The 20,166-nt window shown below is 47.0% G+C and overlaps 1 protein-coding gene across 1 annotated transcript in view; it reads left to right on the forward strand.

Annotated features, from left to right (window-relative positions):
* The first annotated feature begins 675 nt into the window (after nt 1–675).
* The window catches only part of LOC141192342 (uncharacterized), a 42,564-nt gene continuing 23,073 nt past the window's right edge, over nt 676–20,166 (forward strand). The window contains exons 1-2 of the mRNA XM_073661861.1: nt 676–734; nt 1,847–1,993. The gene's annotated coding sequence lies outside the window, so the exon portion shown is untranslated. The remainder of the gene's footprint in view (nt 735–1,846; nt 1,994–20,166) is intronic.

Here is a 20,166-nt window from a genome sequence, read left to right on the forward strand (position 1 = left end):
ACGCCTCGTACACGCGCGGCTCTGCTCCGTACGCCTCGTACACGCGCGGCTCTGCTCCGTACGCCTCGTACACGCGCGGCTCTGCTCCGTACGCCTCGTACACGCGCGGCTCTGCTCCGTACGCCTCGTACACACGCGGCTCCGCTCCGTACGCCTCGTACACACGCGGCTCCGCTCCGTACGCCTCGTACACACGCGGCTCCGCTCCGTACGCCTCGTACACACGCGGCTCCGCTCCGTACGCCTCGTACACACGCGGCTCCGCTCCGTACGCCTCGTACACACGCGGCTCCGCTCCGTACGCCTCGTACACACGCGGCTCCGCTCCGTACGCCTCGTACACACGCGGCTCCGCTCCGTACGCCTCGTACACACGCGGCTCCGCTCCGTACGCCTCGTACACACGCGGCTCCGCTCCGTACGCCTCGTACACACGCGGCTCCGCTCCGTACGCCTCGTACACACGCGGCTCCGCTCCGTACGCCTCGTACACACGCGGCTCCGCTCCGTACACCTCGTACACGCGCGGCTCTGCTACATCCACACTGTAAACCCCTCCTGACCCCACACATAAACTTCAGCTCATCCAGCACCATGACAACCAGCACAGCAGAGTCCTGCATCCACTGAGGCCCCTGATCATGTGACCCCTGACTCCTCCCCTCTTGTGACCTCATCACGGCTCCTGTGCGCACAGAGCAGCCATATATGTGGTGGCGGCTCTGCAGGTGGAGGTATGTGGAGACCCCATTACTGGGCGCAGGAGGCATTAACCCCTTCAGCACGGAGACTCTTTTGGGGTCTTGTGTTGCCCCTTTATAAGAATCATGAGGTTTTTGTTCTGTTTCCTGTAATAGATACATACGACCCAACTATGGAGACAGGAAGGGAGGAAACGTATTGTTCTCATAGTACAGGGCCCCTTTACTGCCCCCACAGTGTAATGCCCCCATTATGCCCCTTATGCAGTATGTATGATGCCCCCACACAGTGTAATGCCCCCATTATGACCCTTATGTAGGATGTATGATGCCCCTACACAGTGTAATGCCCCCATTATGCCCCTTATGCAGGATGTATGATGCCCCCACAGTGTAATGCCCCTTATGCAGGATGTATGATACCCCCACACAGTGTAATGCCCCCATTATGCCCCTTATGCAGGATGTATGATGTATGATGCCCCACACAGTGTAATGCCCCCATTATGCTCCTTTTGCAATATGTATGATACCCCCCACACACACTATAATGTTCTCACAGTAAACGCCACCCCCCCCCCCCCACACACACACAGTATAATGTTCCCATAGTATCGCCTGAGGTTTTACAGTTGGAATAATCCCTCTGGAGTTGGTTTTCCCTTTGCCTGCTCCCCTAAATGAAGACCCTCGAGCATGTATACATGCATGTAGGGGAGCAGGCCTTACTAGATATCGAGGCTTTGTACAGTGATATATCGCATGAGGATGATATCAGAGGAGTAAGACGTTTATTGAAATCGAGATCAATAGAGTGTAGCAGACATAATGACTTCATGGACGATAAAATGACCCTTACTGAGTACAACATTTTTAATCTTGAGTTCTTTTAGTGTATCTTAAAGCCCTAAAGTTTCCATTTGAAATGACTTTAGTTTTGTGCCATGTCTGTGATCTGCTTTTTTTCAACAACATTAAACAACTGAATGAACATCCTCCGAGCCCAGTGATTCCATAATTTTTGCCAGGGGTTGTAGTTCACACATTGTACAGAGAGCACATAATAATCACCTGCAATATTAGCATTAGTTACCTTCCTGTGACAGAGATGAGCAGTAGTACTTTCACTTTCTCACTTTCTCCAGCTCGAGGCCCAGGAATCGGATCCTGTGCAGGGCAGGCACCCCTCCCACTCCTCTCACTGGTGAAGACGGCAGAAGACAGTACAGAAGAGGGGAGATTGCCCCCTGCAGTCTGGAGCCGGTGCAGGACGGGAGCACTGCAGCATACAAGTGAGTTTTGATAGGTGTGTGCCCCTGCTTCTGGGAAGGGTGGGCAGCTACCCCTCGCTGTCTACGGCCATGATTCACACACAGCATTTTTGCGGATGCATTTTTTGCAGTAAAATGCAGTGACTCTGAGCATCCCAGCAAAGTCAGTGGGTTACAAGATATGACATTCAGACACATCGTTTTGTGAGGATCCGTTTTTGGGCTCAAAAACGGATCCTCACACAGAATGAGCATGTCAGTTTGTTTGGCTTTTTTCTTATCTGCTTTTTGCTATTGAAAACATTATCTATGAGCTCAAAAACCTTTCAGGTGATGCGGTTTTTTAAAAAGCTGATCTGCTTTTGCAGCTGAAAAACATATTCTCAAAAAAACGCAGCAAAAACTCTGTGTGTGAATGTACCTTTAGATCAGGAATAGAACAGCCATTTATAGGACATTTCATAACTTTCCCAAATTCCTATGAAAAAATATTCAGCACATTCTGCATTGAACTACTGTACCCAATTTATTATATATTTTAGGAGTCGGTCCATTTTATACAGACTCCAACTCCACCATACTGAGCACCGACTCCACGACTCCGACTCCACAGCCCTGGTTTGGACCCTAGGGACACACATTTACCATAAACTATTAAAGTGGGATATCCACCACCCCATCCGACTTACAAAAAAAATATCCAAGGGCCAATTTTTACAGTTGAGAAGAAACTGCTCTAATGTCACAGATATTAATATACAGGCAATAGACATAAACACCAGATTCATGGGAAAAGGTACCCACAGTACATTTTGGATTCTGCACGATCGTTTGCAGAAAAACAGGAGAGAAAGACTCTCCTCCATACCTAACCAAGAGACCAAGAAAAAGATGGGATAACACGAGTAATAGGAACTTGTCACAATCAGAGTGACTTTATCTTTAATATCTTCATAAAACACTAGGATGTACTTGTGGCCGACCCAGACCTGAGGGTGCTGTGTGATCTACTCCCACAATAACTTTCATAAAGGGTTGGTCAATTATGGACCATTTAGTGCATAGCTTCTATAAAAACCTGCGCCCAAGGGGACATGGCTAGATAGAAGAATCTGTGGTTTCTTTAGATGTGGAGAAAGTTGTACATGTAATTGGATGAGACCATGTAAATCTTTCTCGAGTTTCTCTACAGATGAAACCTTTTTTCCAGAGGGATTATTCCAACTGTAAAGCTTCAGGACTTGTATATGTGGCCACTAGTGTTGAGCGAACATGCTCGACACTGCTCGGTACTTAGCTGGAGCATCACGCTACTCGGGATGTTCGGCGAGCACCGAGCATTTCCGGGTTACTCGAGCGGGAGCTCGGGTCTCCGCCCTGCATGTTTGGCGCTCTTTACAGAGCCAATGAACATGCAGGGATTGCCAGCCAGTCACTGTAATGCCGCAGCCATGTTGTTTGTGGGCATTACAGTGATTGGCTGGCCGCACAGCGTCACCTCGAGTATTTAAAACCGGCCGCCGCCATCTTGGACACAGTCGCTCTCGATCAGACAGTGTAGGGACAGCGCTGCTGATTTAGGGAGAGATATATCCTGCAAAATAGTTAGTGTAGGGTCTGTAAAGTCTGCCAGATCAAACAAACAGTCCTTCTCAGGACTAATATACATCCCAGATATCAGACAGGCAGGCAGGCTGTATAGGAGACGCAGTGGTTATACCAGCAAATGCTGCATTACAGTCCTGTGTGCTCCTGTTGCTGAAATTGCTGGACTTAGCTCCAGGTCTCAGGCCAGTAAAAATCCTTTTTTTTCTTCTAAATCCTCTTTTTTTTTTTTCCTCCTTCACACTGTACAAATACCCGTCTGATACAAATATATCTGTTGAAAATAGTCTGGTGTGATTTTGCAGTTCCACGGGTCAAATCTCTGTATTATCCACTTTTGGTCCGTTTGTATATAAAAAAAAAACAGTTTGAGTGTGTCGCTCACTGTTCAGCCGCAAATCTATATATTTAAAAACGTCTGGTATACACCAGTAAATTATAACTGTGGTTTTGTTGTTCCATGGTAAAAAATCTCTATTATCCTGCTTTTCACATTTTTTGCCGTAAAAAAAACAGTAGTGTCTCCTGATTGTTCAGACACAAAAATATATCTGTTGAAAATAGTCTGGTGTAGGCCCGAGAAATCCAAGTGTGGTTTTCCATTTCCACGGTTCAAACCTCTGTATTATCCACTTTTGGGCCATTTTTACCTAAAAAAAAATTTTGAGTGTTTCGCTGACTGTTCAGCCGCAAATATATCTATTTAAAATTTTCTGTTATACCCCAGTAAATAATAACTGTAGTTTTGCCATTCCACGGTAAAAAATCTCTTATTATTCAGGTTTTGGTATTTTTTCCGTACAGAAAAACAGTAATAGTTTCTCCCTGATTGTTCAGATTGTTTAAAAGAGTCAGGTGTAGGTCAGAGAAATAGAACTGTGGTTTTCCTCTTCCATGGTTCTAATCTACTTTTTATTACCCTTTTTCCATTGATAGTGCGAGTGTAAGCTATTTTACTTCCTTTACAATGGGCAAGGCGCGTGGCAAAGGACGTGGAACTGGACGTTCTGGTGATGGTGCGTGCAGAGGACGTGGCCGTGGCCAAGGTGAAAATGTGCCACAACCAACAGCCACATCTTCTCGCTCCCACTTCTTGACCGAATTACTAGGGAAGCACAGAACAACACCAGTATTGCGAACTGATCAGTGTGAACAGGTTATTAATTGGATAGCAGATAATACTTCCAGTTACCTGGGCACCACCACCTCCGGTCTGTCTTCCACACGGTCAACTCTTAGTAGCCTTGAGTCTCGACCGCATACTCCTCCTCACCCTGATGCTCCTACCTCCCACCATGCCGAGTGTCGTCAGACAGCAACTGATCTCACACTTGGACACTCTGAAGAGCTGTTCACTGGTCCATTTCCAGATTTGTGCCCCTCGCCTGATACGCTTGAAGTGGTGGAAGAGGAGATCCCATGTAGCGATGCCCAAATATTTGAACAGCCACGGCCACAGGAAGTCGACGCTGGCAATTTGTCACAAGAGGTGGACGATGACGAGACACAATTGCCAGGAAGTGAGGAGGAGGATCGTGGTGTGCAAGTAGAAGAGGAGGAGGTGGTGGATGATCTAGTAACTGACCCAACATGGCAGGAGGACATGCAGAGTGAGGCCAGCAGCACACAGGGGGAGGGAGGCAGAGTACCTTAACAGGCAGGAAGAAGCAGTGTGGTGGCCGCAGACAGAAGGCGGGCAACTGTTCCCCGTAACACCAACACGAGGGACGTTGCCAGTACAAGCGGTAGGTCCTCCAGAGTCTGGAAGTTTTTTAAAGACTCTGCTGATAACCCCAAAAAGGCCATTTGTACCACCTGCCATGCCAGCATCAGCAGGGGTGACAAAACTACCAGCCTGACCACCACCAGCATGATCAGGCACATGGCAGCAAAGTACCCCACTTTGTGGGGCGAACCCCATGGTCCACGACCAGTGTCAGCGGGTGTCACCACTGCTTCTTCCGCTGTTGTGCGTGCAATAGAACCCCCTGTTGTGTGTGCAAGGCAATCCCCTGTCCATACTGCATGTAAAGATGCCACCTCCTCTCAGTCTTCACTTGTTATGGCAGTTTCTCAAGAAACAGCATCAACGTCCACGTCCCACCGCAGTGTTCAATTGTCCATATCCCAGACCTTTGAACGAAAGCGGAAATTCGCAGCTAACGCCCCACAGGCCACAGTCCTAAATTCGCACATTTCACGACTGCTTGCGTTGGAAATGCTGCCTTTTAGGCTGGATGAGACGGAATCCTTCCGCAACCTTATGGCGGTGGCCGTCCCTCGGTACTCGGTCCCCAGCCGACACTATTTTGGCCGGTGTGCCATTCCCGCACTACACAAGCACGTGTCCCAAAACATCTGCCATGCCCTCAACAACGCAGTTACTGGGAGAGTGCACCTGACAACGGACACGTGGACAAGTGCTTGTGGCCAGGGACGGTACATCTCCCTGACCACACACTGGGTAAACATAGTGGAAGCCGGGACCCAGTCGGACCTTGGGACGGAACACATCCTCCCCACATCGAGGATTGCGGGCCCTATGTCAGTCAGAGTTGCCCCCACAGTGCACACCTCCTGCGCATCATCCTCCTCCTCATGTTCAGCCTCCATCTCAGATATCACCACATCAGTTACAAGCAGGAAGCACTGCATTACTGCCTCCGACAAGCGGCAACAGGCTGTGCTGAAACTCATAAGCTTAGGTGAGAAACCTCACACTGCTTGTGAATTGTGGACAGCTGTGAAAGAGCAGGCAGATCTGTGGCTGAGACCGCTGAATCTACATCCAGGCATGGTCGTATGTGACAATGGCCGTAACCTGGTGGCGGCTCTGAGGCGAGGCGAGATCACACACGTACCATGCCTGGCTCATGTGCTTAACCTCGTGGTTCAGCGGTTTCTTAAATCATACCCCGAGTTGCCAGATCTGCTCGTGAAAGTACGCTTCCTGTCAGCTCATTTTTGCAAGTCGGCTACAGCTTCCGCCGCCCTTGCTGTTTTGCAGCAGCGTTTGCAGCTTCTGTCACACCGACTGGTGTGTGATGTCCCCACATGTTGGAACTCTACCCTCCACATGTTGCAAAGGATTTGTGAGCAGAAGAGAGCAGTTGTGGAGTACCAGCTGCAACAAGGTCGTCGATATTCAGGTCAGACTCCACACATAAGACCTCAGGAGTGGACCTGGATGTCTGACATATGTACCATCCTGACAAACTTTGAGGAGGCCACCAAGATGGTGAGTGGCGATGACGCCATCATTGGCGTCAGCATCCCACTTGTCTGTTTTTTGCAACGCTCTCTGCAGAGAATTAAAGGCATTGCAGCCAGAGTATGATGAGATGGATCAAGAAGCCGTAGTGGACGATTACACACAGCCCAGCCTCATCTCATCCCAACGTGCATTGGGGGACAATGAGGGAGAGGAGGAGGCGGAGGAACAACAGGAGCTGGTATCAAGCGCTGTAGACGGTAGTACCTGTACAACTGTCATACCGTCGGTTCAGCGTGGGTGGCCTGAGGTCAGGGGGAGGGGAGGAAGAGAGCATGGTCAGTCGTCATCTTGGTGAGGACACGGAAATCTTGCCCGTTACCAGTCTGACTCGCATGGCTGACTTTATGTTACGCTGCCTTAACCGTAACCCTCGCGTTGTCAAAATGTTGGGTGACAGTCATTACTGGTTGGTGACACTTTTAGACCCCCGCTACAAGGAGAACTTTCACTCTCTTATTCCTGAGGTGGAGAGGTCTACAAAAATGGGGCAGTACCGGAATGCCCTTGCTGCAGAACTGTTGAAAAAATTCCCATCTGAACACGCTAGTGGCAGAGGTCACAGTTCGTTGCCCAACCAAGGCGTACATGCGAGAGAGACTCAACTCCAATCCAGCAGAGGCAGGGGAACACTGTCAATGTTCTGGGACAGTTTTCTCAGACCCTCCCTTTGGACAGACCCTGATGCGCGGGGTACTCTCACAAAGAGTGGAAAGTTTCAAAAGATGGTGAGGGAGTACCTTGCCGACCGTACCAGCGTCCTCCGTGATTCCTCTGTGCCTTTTAATTATTGGGTATCCAAGTTGGACAGTTGGAATGAACTCGCTCTGTACGCCTTGGTGGTCCTGGCCTGCCCTGCCGCTAGCGTGTTATCGGAGCGTGTTTTTAGTGCCGCTGGGGGAATTATAACTGATAAGCGCACTCGCCTGTCAACTGACAATGCTGACCCTTTTCAAAATGAACAAGGGCTGGATTGGGCCAGACTTCTCATCACCACCAAATGACAGCAGAGTAACATAAAGTCAAATTCACTGTGTTATTTCGGGAGGTGTATTCACATGCACCGCTTCACACCCACATATGGGTATACGCTTCCTCATTTCAGCTGTTTTATGCTCTTCTCCTTATCCTTAGCCTCCACCACCACTATCCCACCAGGGTGACCGTGGTCCGTGTTGCCATTATTGAAAGTTCCTCCGTCCTTATTTTTGTCAGCTTTTTCTTGGAAGGCATAAGCAAAGACTGTGGGAGACCCACTCCCCAATAATGGGAATAATATTTTTAAGATGCTGTACTGTATGGCTCTTGTAAGGGGCATTAAAACCATCTTGTTAAGCTACTGCAATCTCCACCACTTTTCCAAGGGGCATTAAAACCGTCTTGTTAAGCTACTGTGACCTCCACGTCTCTTCCAAGGGGCATTAAAACCGTCTTGTTAAACCACGCTGACCTCCACGTCTCTTCCAAGGGGCATTAAAAGCGTCTTGTTAAGCTACTGTGACCTCCACGTCTCTTCCATGGGGCATTGATATTGTCTCTTTATTCCACTGCGACCTCCACCACTCTTCCAAGGGGCATTAAAACCATCTTGTTAAGCTACTGCGACCTCCACCATTCTTTCAAGGGGCATTAAAACCGTCTTGTTAAGCTACTGTGACCTCCACGTCTCTTCCACGGGGCATTGATATTGTCTTTTTATTCCACTGCGACCTCCACCACTCTTCCGAGGGGCATTAAAACCGTCTTGGTAAGCTAATGTGACCTCCACGTCTCTTCCACGGGGCATTGATATTGTCTTTTTATTCCACTGCGACCTCCACGTCTCTTCCAAGGGGCATTAAAACCGTCTTGTTAAGCTACTGCGACCTCCACCATTCTTTCAAGGGGCATTAAAACCGTCTTGTTAAGCTATTGCGACCTCAACCACTTTTCCAAGGGGCATTAAAAGAGTCTTGTTGAGCTACTGGGACCTCCACGTCTCTTCTGAGGGGCATTAAAAGCGTCTTTTTAAGCTACTGGGACCTCCACATCTCTTCTGAGGGGCATTAAAAGCATCTTGTTAAGTTACTGGGACTTCCACGTCTCTTCTGAGGGGCATTAAAAGCGTCTTGTTAAGCTACTGGGACCTCCACCACTTTTCCAAGGGGCATTAAAACCGTCTTGTTAAGCTACTGTGACCTCCACCACTTTTCCATGGGGCATTAAAAGCGTTTTGTTAAGCTACTGGAATCTCCACGTCTCTTCTGAGGGGCATTAAAAGCGTCTTGCTAAACCAGTCTGAACTCCACAGCTCTTCCAAGGGGCATTGAAATGTTGTTTTTAATTAACTCTAACCTCCACGACTCTTCGAACGGGCATTGCATTTCCTCCTAATTTTTGGCAGCTTTTCCTTGGAAGGCATAAGCAAATACTATGGGAGACCCACTCCCCAATAATGGGAATAATGTTTGTAATATGCTGTACTGCATGGCTCTTGTAAGAGGCATTGCAAGTTCCTCCGTCCTAATTTTTGGCAGCTTTTGCTTGGAAGGCATAAGCAAATACTATGGGAGACACACTCCCCAATAATGGGAATAATGTTTTTAAGATGCTGTACTGTATGGCTCTTGTAAGGGGCATTAAAACCGTCTTGTTAAGCTACTGCGACCTCCATCACTTTTCCGAGGGGCATTAAAATCGTCTTGTTAAGCTACTGTGACATCCACGTCTCTTCAAAGGGGCATTAAAAGCGTCTTCTTAAGCCACTCTGAACTCCACAGCTCTTCCAAGGGCCATTGAAATGTTGTTTTTAATTACCTCTAACCTCCACGACTCTTCCAACGGGCATTGCATTTCCTCCTAGTTTTAGTCAGCTTTTGTTTTTCAATGCAAAGGCGAAAACTAAGGGAGACCCACTCCCCAATAATGGGTAGAAGGTTTTTAGTACGCTGTAATCCACTTCTGTTTCAAGGGGCATTGCAGTTCCTCATAATTTTTGGAAAGCCTTCCATTCACTGCTTAGGCCAACAGTGCACAGGAGACCCAGTTGCTATAAATGGAAAAAACGGTTTAGTTAAGGCCCTCTGACCTCCATGTCATTTCCAAGGGGCATTGGAGTGCCTCAAAATTTTTGGTAGGCATTGCACTCACTGTATGCCCTATAACTGTGTAGCCGAACCTCTCCTTTTGTTACAGAAACATATCCTACAAGATATATGTGGTTGACTGGCCTGATATTGATGTGAATGGTCCCTGTTCCTCCTGCTCTTTATCCTTTGCCACTACCTCATCCATCATTTATCATCTGAAGCTTTGTTTTAACGGGAGTCATAGAACTGGAATAGTAGCAGGAAAACATCCAGCAATCCTCGGAGGAGGTAGGATATGCGCCAAAACGTTGAGCACCTCGGCCTAGCCGCTACTACATACATGAGCTTGCATTCCAAGAAAACAAAGCAGATGCTAACTTCTATCATCCTCATCATGCTCCTCACCTTGGCACTCTCAACTCCCCTGATGGAGAAGCCAGGGCCCACTGTAGGAGTCTGGTTCTCTGGTGGGCTCGTCCAATGCTGCCCTAAAGCAGGCCGGACTAAGAAAAGTGTGTGGGAAGTTGACAGGAGAAATAGGGGCGGCTGGGGACTGTTTATGGACACTTGGCCGCCCCCAGGCGGCTGGGGACCGTGTGTGGACACCTGGCTGTGGGGCAGCTGGGGACCAAGTGTGGACACCCGACCGCCGGGCAGCTGGGGACTGAGTATGAATACCAGGCCGCCAACGCAGCCATGACGTGGTGGCCAGATTCTGCCTCCACATGCCTAAAAGGCCCAATTTCAAGTGCAAGCAAGCAAGCAGTATGGTATTGCAGCCTGGGGGTGGGGGGATGGTTAGCTGCATATTTGCGCTTGCATTGCAAGGAATGGGGGAGGTACAATTGAACAGTGCCCTGGGACAAGGACTTGCATGGGGATAGTTGCAAGTCTGCATCTTCTGATGCGGCAGGGATGACTTCTGAAGGGCACACTTTTAGGCAGTGACCTGGGAGTCAGAGATGCTTCCAGGGGTCTTCCCCATACTGTTCCCATGTCTTTTCAGCACTGTATGCATGTGTCACACAGCACATGGCCAGATAAGGTTGTAAAATGTTAAAATTACATTTCCCGGTGAATGCATTTGTCATGGTTGAAAGCAATACAAAAGTGCAAAAACGCATAAAAAATGCTACTTGTGAACATAGCCCAAGGTGTGGAGGAGTATTTTTGTTTTTGGTTATTTATTTTACCTTATACACAAGTCTTTACCCTGGAAAAGAAATTCCTTAACATATTTCACAAGAAAACAGTTTCACTTTCTTTTTTGAACGTTTTATTATGAGCCTGTAAAAGTGGCTTAATACCTCTGACCACGTTGTTGACAGCAGTGACCTGGGGGTCAGAAATGCTTCCTGGGGCGATCCCCATGCTGTCCCCATGTCATTTGAGCACTGTCACTATCGTTTTGGGCACTTGTTAGGCTTTTAAAAGACTGCCGGGGGTGCCGCCGCAAAAATGCTCGGGTCTCCCATAGACTAACATTGGGCTCGTTGCTCGGGTCGAGCACCCGAGTATCACAGCGAGCTCGGCCCGAGCTTCGAGCACCCAAGCATTTTAGTGCTCACTCAACACTAGTGGCCACATGCACCTACCTCCTAGATTATGTATGCACGACCAAGAGGCAGTCTAAGAGGAGTGTCGGGGAGGGGGGAGCATTTGGGCAAAATACGCCATGGTTGGGTGTCATGGGTGTGTCCGACGTGACATACAGTCGCCCTGCAGTGGTTTGCAGGAGATCTCCACGTTTGGCAATGCAGACAGCTGCCTAGATAGGAGGCTCTGTTTAGGACCCAGCGACTACCTCCCTTTAGTCTGGGTGTATATATACCTGGTGTGTCTAGGTGGGCGTCGCCGGGTATACTCATGTCTACTTGGAACTTGGCTGAAGCAGCATCACATCCTCTTTGGAGTCTTGAGGCTGTGTGCCCTTTTGGTTTCTTCTAAAGCTAATTTGTAATTCCTGTTACAACTCTCCTGTTAGTTTTTTTTTAGTTTGCTGGTCACATGACCATTTTGCCTATTTAATCCGGCTCCGCCCTCCTGGCTTTGCTGGACTTCATTTGTATTTACTACTGTTGAGCTAGCTTGTTGCTCTATTGCCGTTCTCTGTTAGTTTTGCTAGGTCTTCTGACCTCTATGCTTTTTGTTGTGTGTTTGTCTTTGACTGCTACTATTTCTGCTAGGAGGTGTCCAAATTATCCCAGTCCCTAGATCTTGTAGGGATCCCTCCCCCACATCTATAGGTCTGCGTTCAGACTAGCCGAGGACTTTAGCGGGTCTGATCGCAGGATCAGGTTCCCCGTTACATCGTAGGGATCTAGTTTAGTTCTATTGTAGGGACAGATCTCCTGCCTTTCCTTAGTTTCTGTAGCAGATCATAACAGTAAGTCCAGCCATAAAAAAAAATAAAAAAAAAAATAAAGGGAAAGGATTTTCTCTGGGGAAAGACCTCCAGTTTTCCATCATGATCTCGGTGCAAGATTTGGCTCAACGCTTGCAGGGACTCTCTCTGGAGGTGACCAAGCTCCAACAACACGTGAGTAGCTGTTCTGGAGCGCATTTTGTGGAACCAAAGGTACGTCTGCCTGATTTATTTTTTGCCGAACAACAAGATTTTTTTTCTTTTAAAAATGCTTGTCTATTATATTTTCGTTTGAGACCCGGATCCTCTGGTGATGAATCACAGCGCATAGGGTTCATAATGTCACTTTTGCGCAAAGATCCTCAGGGATGGGCCTTCTCTCTCCATCCTAGTGATCCGTGCTTTAGTTCAGTGGATAGTTTTTTTTCTGCTTTGGGTTTGTTGTACAATGATCCTGATCGTGTCTCATCTGCTGAGTCTGAATTAAGACGTTTGAGGCAGGGATCAGGTAATGTGGAAAAATATTGTTCTCACTTCCGTCGGTGGTCTGCCCAGGTAGGGTGGAACGATTCAGCTTTGAAAAGCTTGTTTCTTGCAGGCCTAGGTGAAAGGGTTAAGTATTTACTGATTGCTTATCCCACACCTGGAAACTTGCAGGAGGCAATGCAATTAGCTATACGGGTGGACAGGAGACTGTGTGCAAGGGTTAATGAGAGCAAATCCTCTGCTATATCAGCTTCGAGTCCTGAGAGGTTCTGTGCTGACAATGGAGAGCCGATGGAAATTGGGGCGATGGCACCCCGCTCTTAGGAAAAAGACCGCCGACTTTCTGAAGGCTTGTGCTTCTATTGCGGAAGTTCTGGTCATTTTATTAAGAGCTGTGTGCTTCGTAAGAAGAAAGAAAAAGAAATGGTCAGTCATGCCTGTATTGCCTGTTTAAATTCTAAGGGGGTATTCCTATCTGCCACTACTGCTGCTCAGGATGAATTAATTGAATTTCGGGTATTTGTGGATTGTGGATCTACTCTGAATGTGATTGATGGGGGATTCTTGGAAAAACTTAGATTAGAACCTAAAACTTTGTCATCCCCTATTGCTGTGGTTTCTGTCGATGGCTCTCCCTTGAAGAGTGTTACTCACAAGGTCTGTGAATTTCCCCTCACTATTAATGGTATTCATCAAGAGAATTTGGATTTGGTGGTATTGGATAATTTGCCTTCTCCAGTAATATTGGGGTTACCCTGGTTAAAATTGCACAATCCTGTACTGGATTGGTCTACCAATGAAATTAAGTCCTGGAGCCCTAAGTGTTATGACAAGTGTTGTAACGGGCGCATTGCTGCTGTGGATAGAGGGGAATTGCCTGTACCTATTCAGGATTTTTGGAGAGTTTTTTCTGAGGAGGAGTCGCAGGTTTTGCCTCCCCATAGAGACTATGATTGTACCATTGAATTTGTCCCTGGAGCGACTCTTCCTAAGAGTCGTTTATTTAATCTTACTATTCCTGAGAGAAAGGCTTTGGAGGAATACATACATACAGACAAGCTTGGCCGCTGGTCACATTAGGCCTTCCAAGTCTCCTGTGGCTGTTGGTTTTTTTTTTGTAAAAAAAAAAGATGGCGTTTTACGTCCTTGTCTGGACTTTCGTGAGATTAATAAAATTACTGTACGCAATCCATACCCACTGCCATGGATTCCCGATTTATTTAACCAGTTAGTGGGGGCCAAGTGGTTCTCTAAAATTGATCTCCGGGGGGCATACAATTTGTTGCGCATGAAGGAGGGTGATGAATGGAAGACTGCTTTTAACACTCCTGTGGGTCATTTTGAGAATCTGGTTATGCCTTTTGGTCTCACCAATGCTCCAGCATTTTTTCAGAATCTTATTAATGACATCCTTAGACCTTTAATCGGCAAAGATGTGGTTGTGTATTTGGATGACATTTTGATTTATTCGCCGGATCTGGAGTCTCATTGGCGGAGCGTACGTGAGGTATTACAGTTATTAATGGACAATTCGCTTTTTGCTAAGCTGGAGAAATGTGAGTTCGCTGTACAGAGAATTAGTTTTTTGGGCTACATTGTCTCCAGTGAAGGTTTTGAGATGGACCCGGTTAAAGTTCAGGCTGTACAGGAATGGCCCAGGCCTATTGGTTTGAAATCGATACAGAGGTTTTTGGGTTTCGCCAATTATTACAGAAAATTCATAAAAAATTTTTCTATTATTGTCAAACCGCTGACCGATCTCACCAGGAAAGGTGCTAATGCGGTTCAGTGGACATCTGAGGCCATTGAAGCTTTTGTGTTTTTAAAGGAGAGGTTCACCTCTGCTCCCATCCTTATGCAGCCTGATGTGACTAAGCCGTTTTTGGTGAGGTTGATGCTTCTTCGGTGGGGGTTGGTGCGGTGTTGTCTCAGGAAACCAAGGATGAAGTACATCCCTGTGCCTTTTTTTCAAAAAATTTTTCCGAGACTGAACTTAATTACGATATTGGTAATCGGGAATTGCTGGCGATTTAAACTCGCATTTGAACACTGGCGTCACCTCTTGGAAGGTGCTGAATTTCCCGTTCAGGTTTTCACTGATCATAAAAATCTGATCGATCTTGATGCTGCCAAGCGCTTGAATGCCCGTCAGGCTAGGTGGGCACTTTTTTTCTCGCGGTTTAATTTTTCCGTTACTTACATCCCGGGTACCAAGAATGTTAAAGCGGATGCTTTGTCTCGCAGCTTTTCTCCCATGGTCGGTGTTGAGGAGGAGGAGGAGAGCATTTTACAAGAAGGTGTTGTGATTGCTGCTTTGGACTCCGTTTTGGAGGATGAGATTCTTAAAGCACAGGAGAATGCCCCATCTAACACTCCCCATGGGAGGTTGTTTGTGCCTAGGACCTTTAGGAGAGATTTGTTTGTGGAGTGTCATGAGTCTCGGTTGGCAGGTCATCCAGGAATTTCTGAGACCAAGAGACTTGTGGGTCGCAGTTTTTGGTGGCCTGGATGGCAGAAGGAAGTCATTAAGTGGGTGCGCCAATGTACTGTGTGTGCAAGATCCAAGTCTTCGCATGCTCCTGCTGCGGGGTTGCTTTGCCCTCTGGAGGTTCCTAGTGCACCTTGGACACATCTGGCTATGGACTTTATTACTGACCTTCCTCCCTCTGAAGGTTTCACGGTCATCTGGGTGGTCGTGGACCGTTTTAGCAAGATGTGTCACTTGGTTCCCTTCATCAAACTGCCTTGCGCTAAGACTCTCGCTAAGGCCTTTGTCAAGGAGATTGTCAGACTACATGGTGTTCCTACTGACATTGTTTCTGATAGGGGACCTCAGTTCGTGGCTCGTTTTTGGCGTGCCTTTTGTGACAGGTTGGGAGTTCATTTGTCGTTTTCATCCGGATATCATCCTGAGTCTAATGACCAGACAGAAAGGAAGAACCAGGATGTTGAGCAGTTCTTGCGTTGTTTTGTGGCAGACAATCAAGAGGGGTGGTCTGAGTTTCTGCCACTTGCTGAATTTGCTCTTAACAACCATACATCCTCTTCTGCTGGGTGTTCGCCTTTTTTTTGTTGTTCTGGGAGACATCCGTCTTTTGGGTCATTTTCCAAATTGGTTTCGGCTGTGCCTGAGGAGGAGAGTTTTTCCGGTGATTTGGAGAGAGTTTGGACGGATGTGCGTGGTAATCTTCAGGAGGCTAACAAAAAATCTAAGAGGTACTTTGATAGGAAACGGCAAGAGGTTTTGTTTGCTGTTGGTGACATGGTTTGGTTGTCCTCTAAGAATCTGCGATTGAGGATTCCTTCTAAAAAAATTGGGTCCCAAGTTCGTAGGGCCCTTTAAGGTACTTCAGATAGTTAACCAATCTGCTGTTAGGCTGGAGGTTCCTACGTCCTGGAGGATTAATCCGGTGTTTCATGTTTCTCTGTTGAAAAAAGCTGATGCGTCGGATGGTGACGCCTCTGCCACTGTTCCTCCGGTGGTGGAGGACGGGGAATATGAAATTTCCCGCATCCTAAATTCTAGACGGTATAGAGGGAGTTTGCAGTATCTCGTCGCTTGGAAGGGTTTCGGACCTGAGGATAACTCATGGGTGAGGGCGGATGATGTTTGTGCCCCCAGACTTGTCCGAGCGTTTCACTGGAGGTTTCCTGGTAAGCCTGGGCCTAGGGGATCCGGAGGATCCTCTTAGAAGAGGGGGTACTGTTACAACTCTCCTGTTAGTTTTTTTTTAGTTTGCTGGTCACATGACCATTTTGCCTATTTAATCCGGCTCCGCCCTCCTGGCTTTGCTGGACTTCATTTATATTTACTACTGTTGAGCTAGCTTGTTGCTCTATTGCCGTTCTCTGTTAGTTTTGCTAGGTCTTCTGACCTCTATGCTTTTTGTTGTGTGTTTGTCTTTGACTGCTACTATTTCTGCTAGGAGGTGTCCAAATTATCCCAGTCCCTAGATCTTGTAGGGATCCCTCCCCCACATCTATAGGTCTGCGTTCAGACTAGCCGAGGACTTTAGCGGGTCTGATCGCAGGATCAGGTTCCCCGTTACATCGTAGGGATCTAGTTTAGTTCTATTGTAGGGACAGATCTCCTGCCTTTCCTTAGTTTCTGTAGCAGATCATAACAATTCCCCTGTGTTGTCTTCCCCTTTTGTCTTTAGAGTGCTAGTGGAGGTTGACTAGTGCTCATCTCCTTCCACTCCCTGAGGCTGTATAGGGACGTTAGCGGGAGACAGGGTGACACTAGTCCAGATTAGAAGGTCACCTCTTCCCCCTTTTCCCTACTGTCTGGGCTTCCTTTCCCCTCTGTGTTGCACTCACACCTGTTGTGACATTATAACCGGCCGAGCACATTTTGGGAAAAAAAAAACGACACAAGATTGACACTTTGGTTTTTTTCTTTGTGTGTTTTTGGGTATGCACCATTTTTTTTCCTTACTCCCTTTAGTATGGGATCAGTTGCAGAGCCATGGCCTGTCCAGCCTGAACCCAAGGTTGCCCTCCCAGACAGGTTTTCAGGGGGTAGGGACAAGTTTTTTTGTGTTTAAGGAGGCATGCAAATTGTACTTCAAACTTCGTCCCTACTCCTCCAGTAATCGGGAGCAACGAGTTGGTATTGTGATCTCTCTACTGCAGGGCGATCCTCACTCATGGGCATTTTCGTTACTGCTGGACTCAGTTTGTCTCCAGTCTGTGGACGGGTTTTTTGGAGCTCTTGCCCTCATCTATGATGACCCTGACCAAGTCGCCTTGGCTGAGTCTAAGCTACGTCACCTTCAATAGGGGATTTGGTCAGTGGAAACGTACCGTTCGGAATTCCGTAGATGGGCTACGGATTCCAAATGGAATTACTCAGCCCTTAAGTCAATTTTGTGAGGGGCTAACGAAAGGTTGAAAGATGCCTTCCCTGTATATGATACCCCTCAGTCCTTGGAGGCTGCCATGTCTTTGGCAATACGTCTGCAAAGCGCCTTCGGGATAGACCTCCTTCTCCGGGGCCTTTTTCTCGGGGTTGTGTACCTTTTGCCAAGGGAGCGGTCTGGGGGTGAACCAGTACTGGGGGAGGTGGAGGAACCTATGCATTTAGGGGGTGTCACTACATCATACAGTACAGACCAAAAGTTTGGACACACCTTCTCATTTAAAGATTTTTCTGTATTTTCATGACTATGAAAATTGTACATTCACACTGAAGGCATCAAAACTATGAATTAACACATGTGGAATTATATACTTAACAAAAAAGTGTGAAACAACTGAAAATATGCTTATATTCTAGGTTCTTCAAAGTAGCCACCTTTTGCTTTGATGACTGCTTTGCACACTCTTGGCATTCTCTTGATGAGCTTCAAGAGGTAGTCACCGGAAATGGTCTTCCAACAATCTTGAAGGAGTTCCCAGAGATGCTTAGCACTTGTTGGCCCTTTTGCCTTCACTCACTCCAAACCATCTCTATTGGGTTTAGGTCTGGTGACTGTGGAGGCCAGGTCATCTGGCGTAGTACCCCATCACTCTACTTCTTGGTCAAATAGCCCTTACACAGCCTGGAGGTGTGTTTGGGGTCATTGTCCTGTTGAAAAATACATGATGGTCCAACTAAACGCAAACCGGATGGAATAGCATGCCGCTGCAAGATGCTGTGGTAGCCATGCTGGTTCAGTATGCCTTCAATTTTGAATAAATCCCCAACAGTGTCACCAGCAAAGCACTCCGACACCATCACACCTCCTCCTCCATGCTTCACGGTGGGAACCAGGCATGTAGAGTCCATCCGTTCACCTTTTCTGCATCGCAGAAAGACACGGTGGTTGGAACCAAAGATCTCAAGTTTGGACTCATCAGACCAAAGCACAGATTTCCACTGGTCTAATGTCCATTCCTTGTGTTCTTTAGCCCAAACAAGTCTCTTCTGCTTGTTGCCTGTCCTTAGCAGTGGTTTCCTAGCAGCTATTTTACCATGAAGGCCTGCTGCACAAAGTCTCCTCTTAACAGTTGTTGCAGAGATGTGTCTGCTGCTGGATCTCTGTGTGGCATTGACCTGGTCTCTAATCTGAGCTGCTGTTAACCTGCGATTTCTGAGGCTGGTGACTCGGATAAACTTATCCTCAGAAGCAGAGGTGACTCTTGGTCTTCCTTTCCTGGGGCGGTCCTCATGTGAGCCAGTTTCTTTATAGCGCTTGATGGTTTTTGCAACTGCACTTGGGGACACTTTCAAAGTTTGCCCAATTTTTCGGACTGACTGACCTTCATTTCTTAAAGTAATAATGGCCACTCATTTTTCTTTACTTAGCTGCTTTTTTCTTGCCATAATACAAATTCTAACAGTCTATTCAGTAGGACTATAAGCTGTGTATCCACCTGACTTCTGCACAACACAACTGATGGTTCCAACCCCATTTATAAGGCAAGAAATCCCACTTATTAAACCTGACAGGACACACCTGTGAAGTGAAAACCATTTCCGGTGACTACCTCTTGAAGCTCATTAAGAGAATGCCAAGAGTGTGCAAAGCAGTCATCAAAGCAAAAGGTGGCTACTTTGAAGAACCTAGACTATAAGACATATTTTCATTTTTTTCACACTTTTTTGTTAAGTATATAATTCCACATGTGTTAATTCATAGTTTTGATGCCTTCAGTGTCAATGTACAATTTTCATAGTCATGAAAATACAGAAAAATCTTTAAATGAGACGGAGTGTCCAAACTTTTGGTCTGTACTGTACATCTCCCCAGAGATTCGCAAGAAAAAAGGCGTATGTTTTTTTTGTGGGAAAAAGGGACACTTTGTTGGGATCTGTCCTTCAATTCCTAAACAAAAAGACTCAATTAACTCTCGGTAGTCTGGAGTTGGATAAACAAGGAGTGCATTTGTGGCCAAACTGCAGTTCCCGCTTTGGGTCAGCATGGTTGATGCTGAGTTTGTGAAAACTCATGATCTCGCTTGCTGTGCTTTAGCTGAACCTATTTCCATCTTTGCCATTGACTCTGCGCCACTTGCAAAGAAAGCATTTACTCAGATTGTACATAATGTGAAACTGAGGGTGGGGTCAGTTCATTGTGAAATCATTCCTTGCTATGTTTTGGAGAATCTCCCTACTCCGATTGTTTTAAGTATCCCTTGGCTTGTTAAACATAATCCATTGGTGGATTGGCAAACCGGGGGAGATTATTGAATGGGGAGATTACTGCCATGAGAACTGTCTGAATGTTTCCATTGGTGCTGTCTCTACAGAGTTTCTGCCTGCTTTTCTGTCTGGTTTTGAGAACGTTTTTTCTGAGAAGGGGTGTCAGGATTTGCCTCCTCATCGTGCTTATGACTGTCCTATTAACCTGACCCCCGGAGCTAAACTACCCAAGTCCAGACTGTATAATCTTTCTGCCCCTGACAGACAAGCCAT

The sequence above is a fragment of the Phyllobates terribilis genome, unplaced genomic scaffold (genome assembly GCF_046119375.1).
Source record: "Phyllobates terribilis strain yellow unplaced genomic scaffold, ASM4611937v1 Scaffold_60__1_contigs__length_8166268, whole genome shotgun sequence".
NCBI classification, from domain to species: domain Eukaryota; kingdom Metazoa; phylum Chordata; class Amphibia; order Anura; family Dendrobatidae; genus Phyllobates; species Phyllobates terribilis.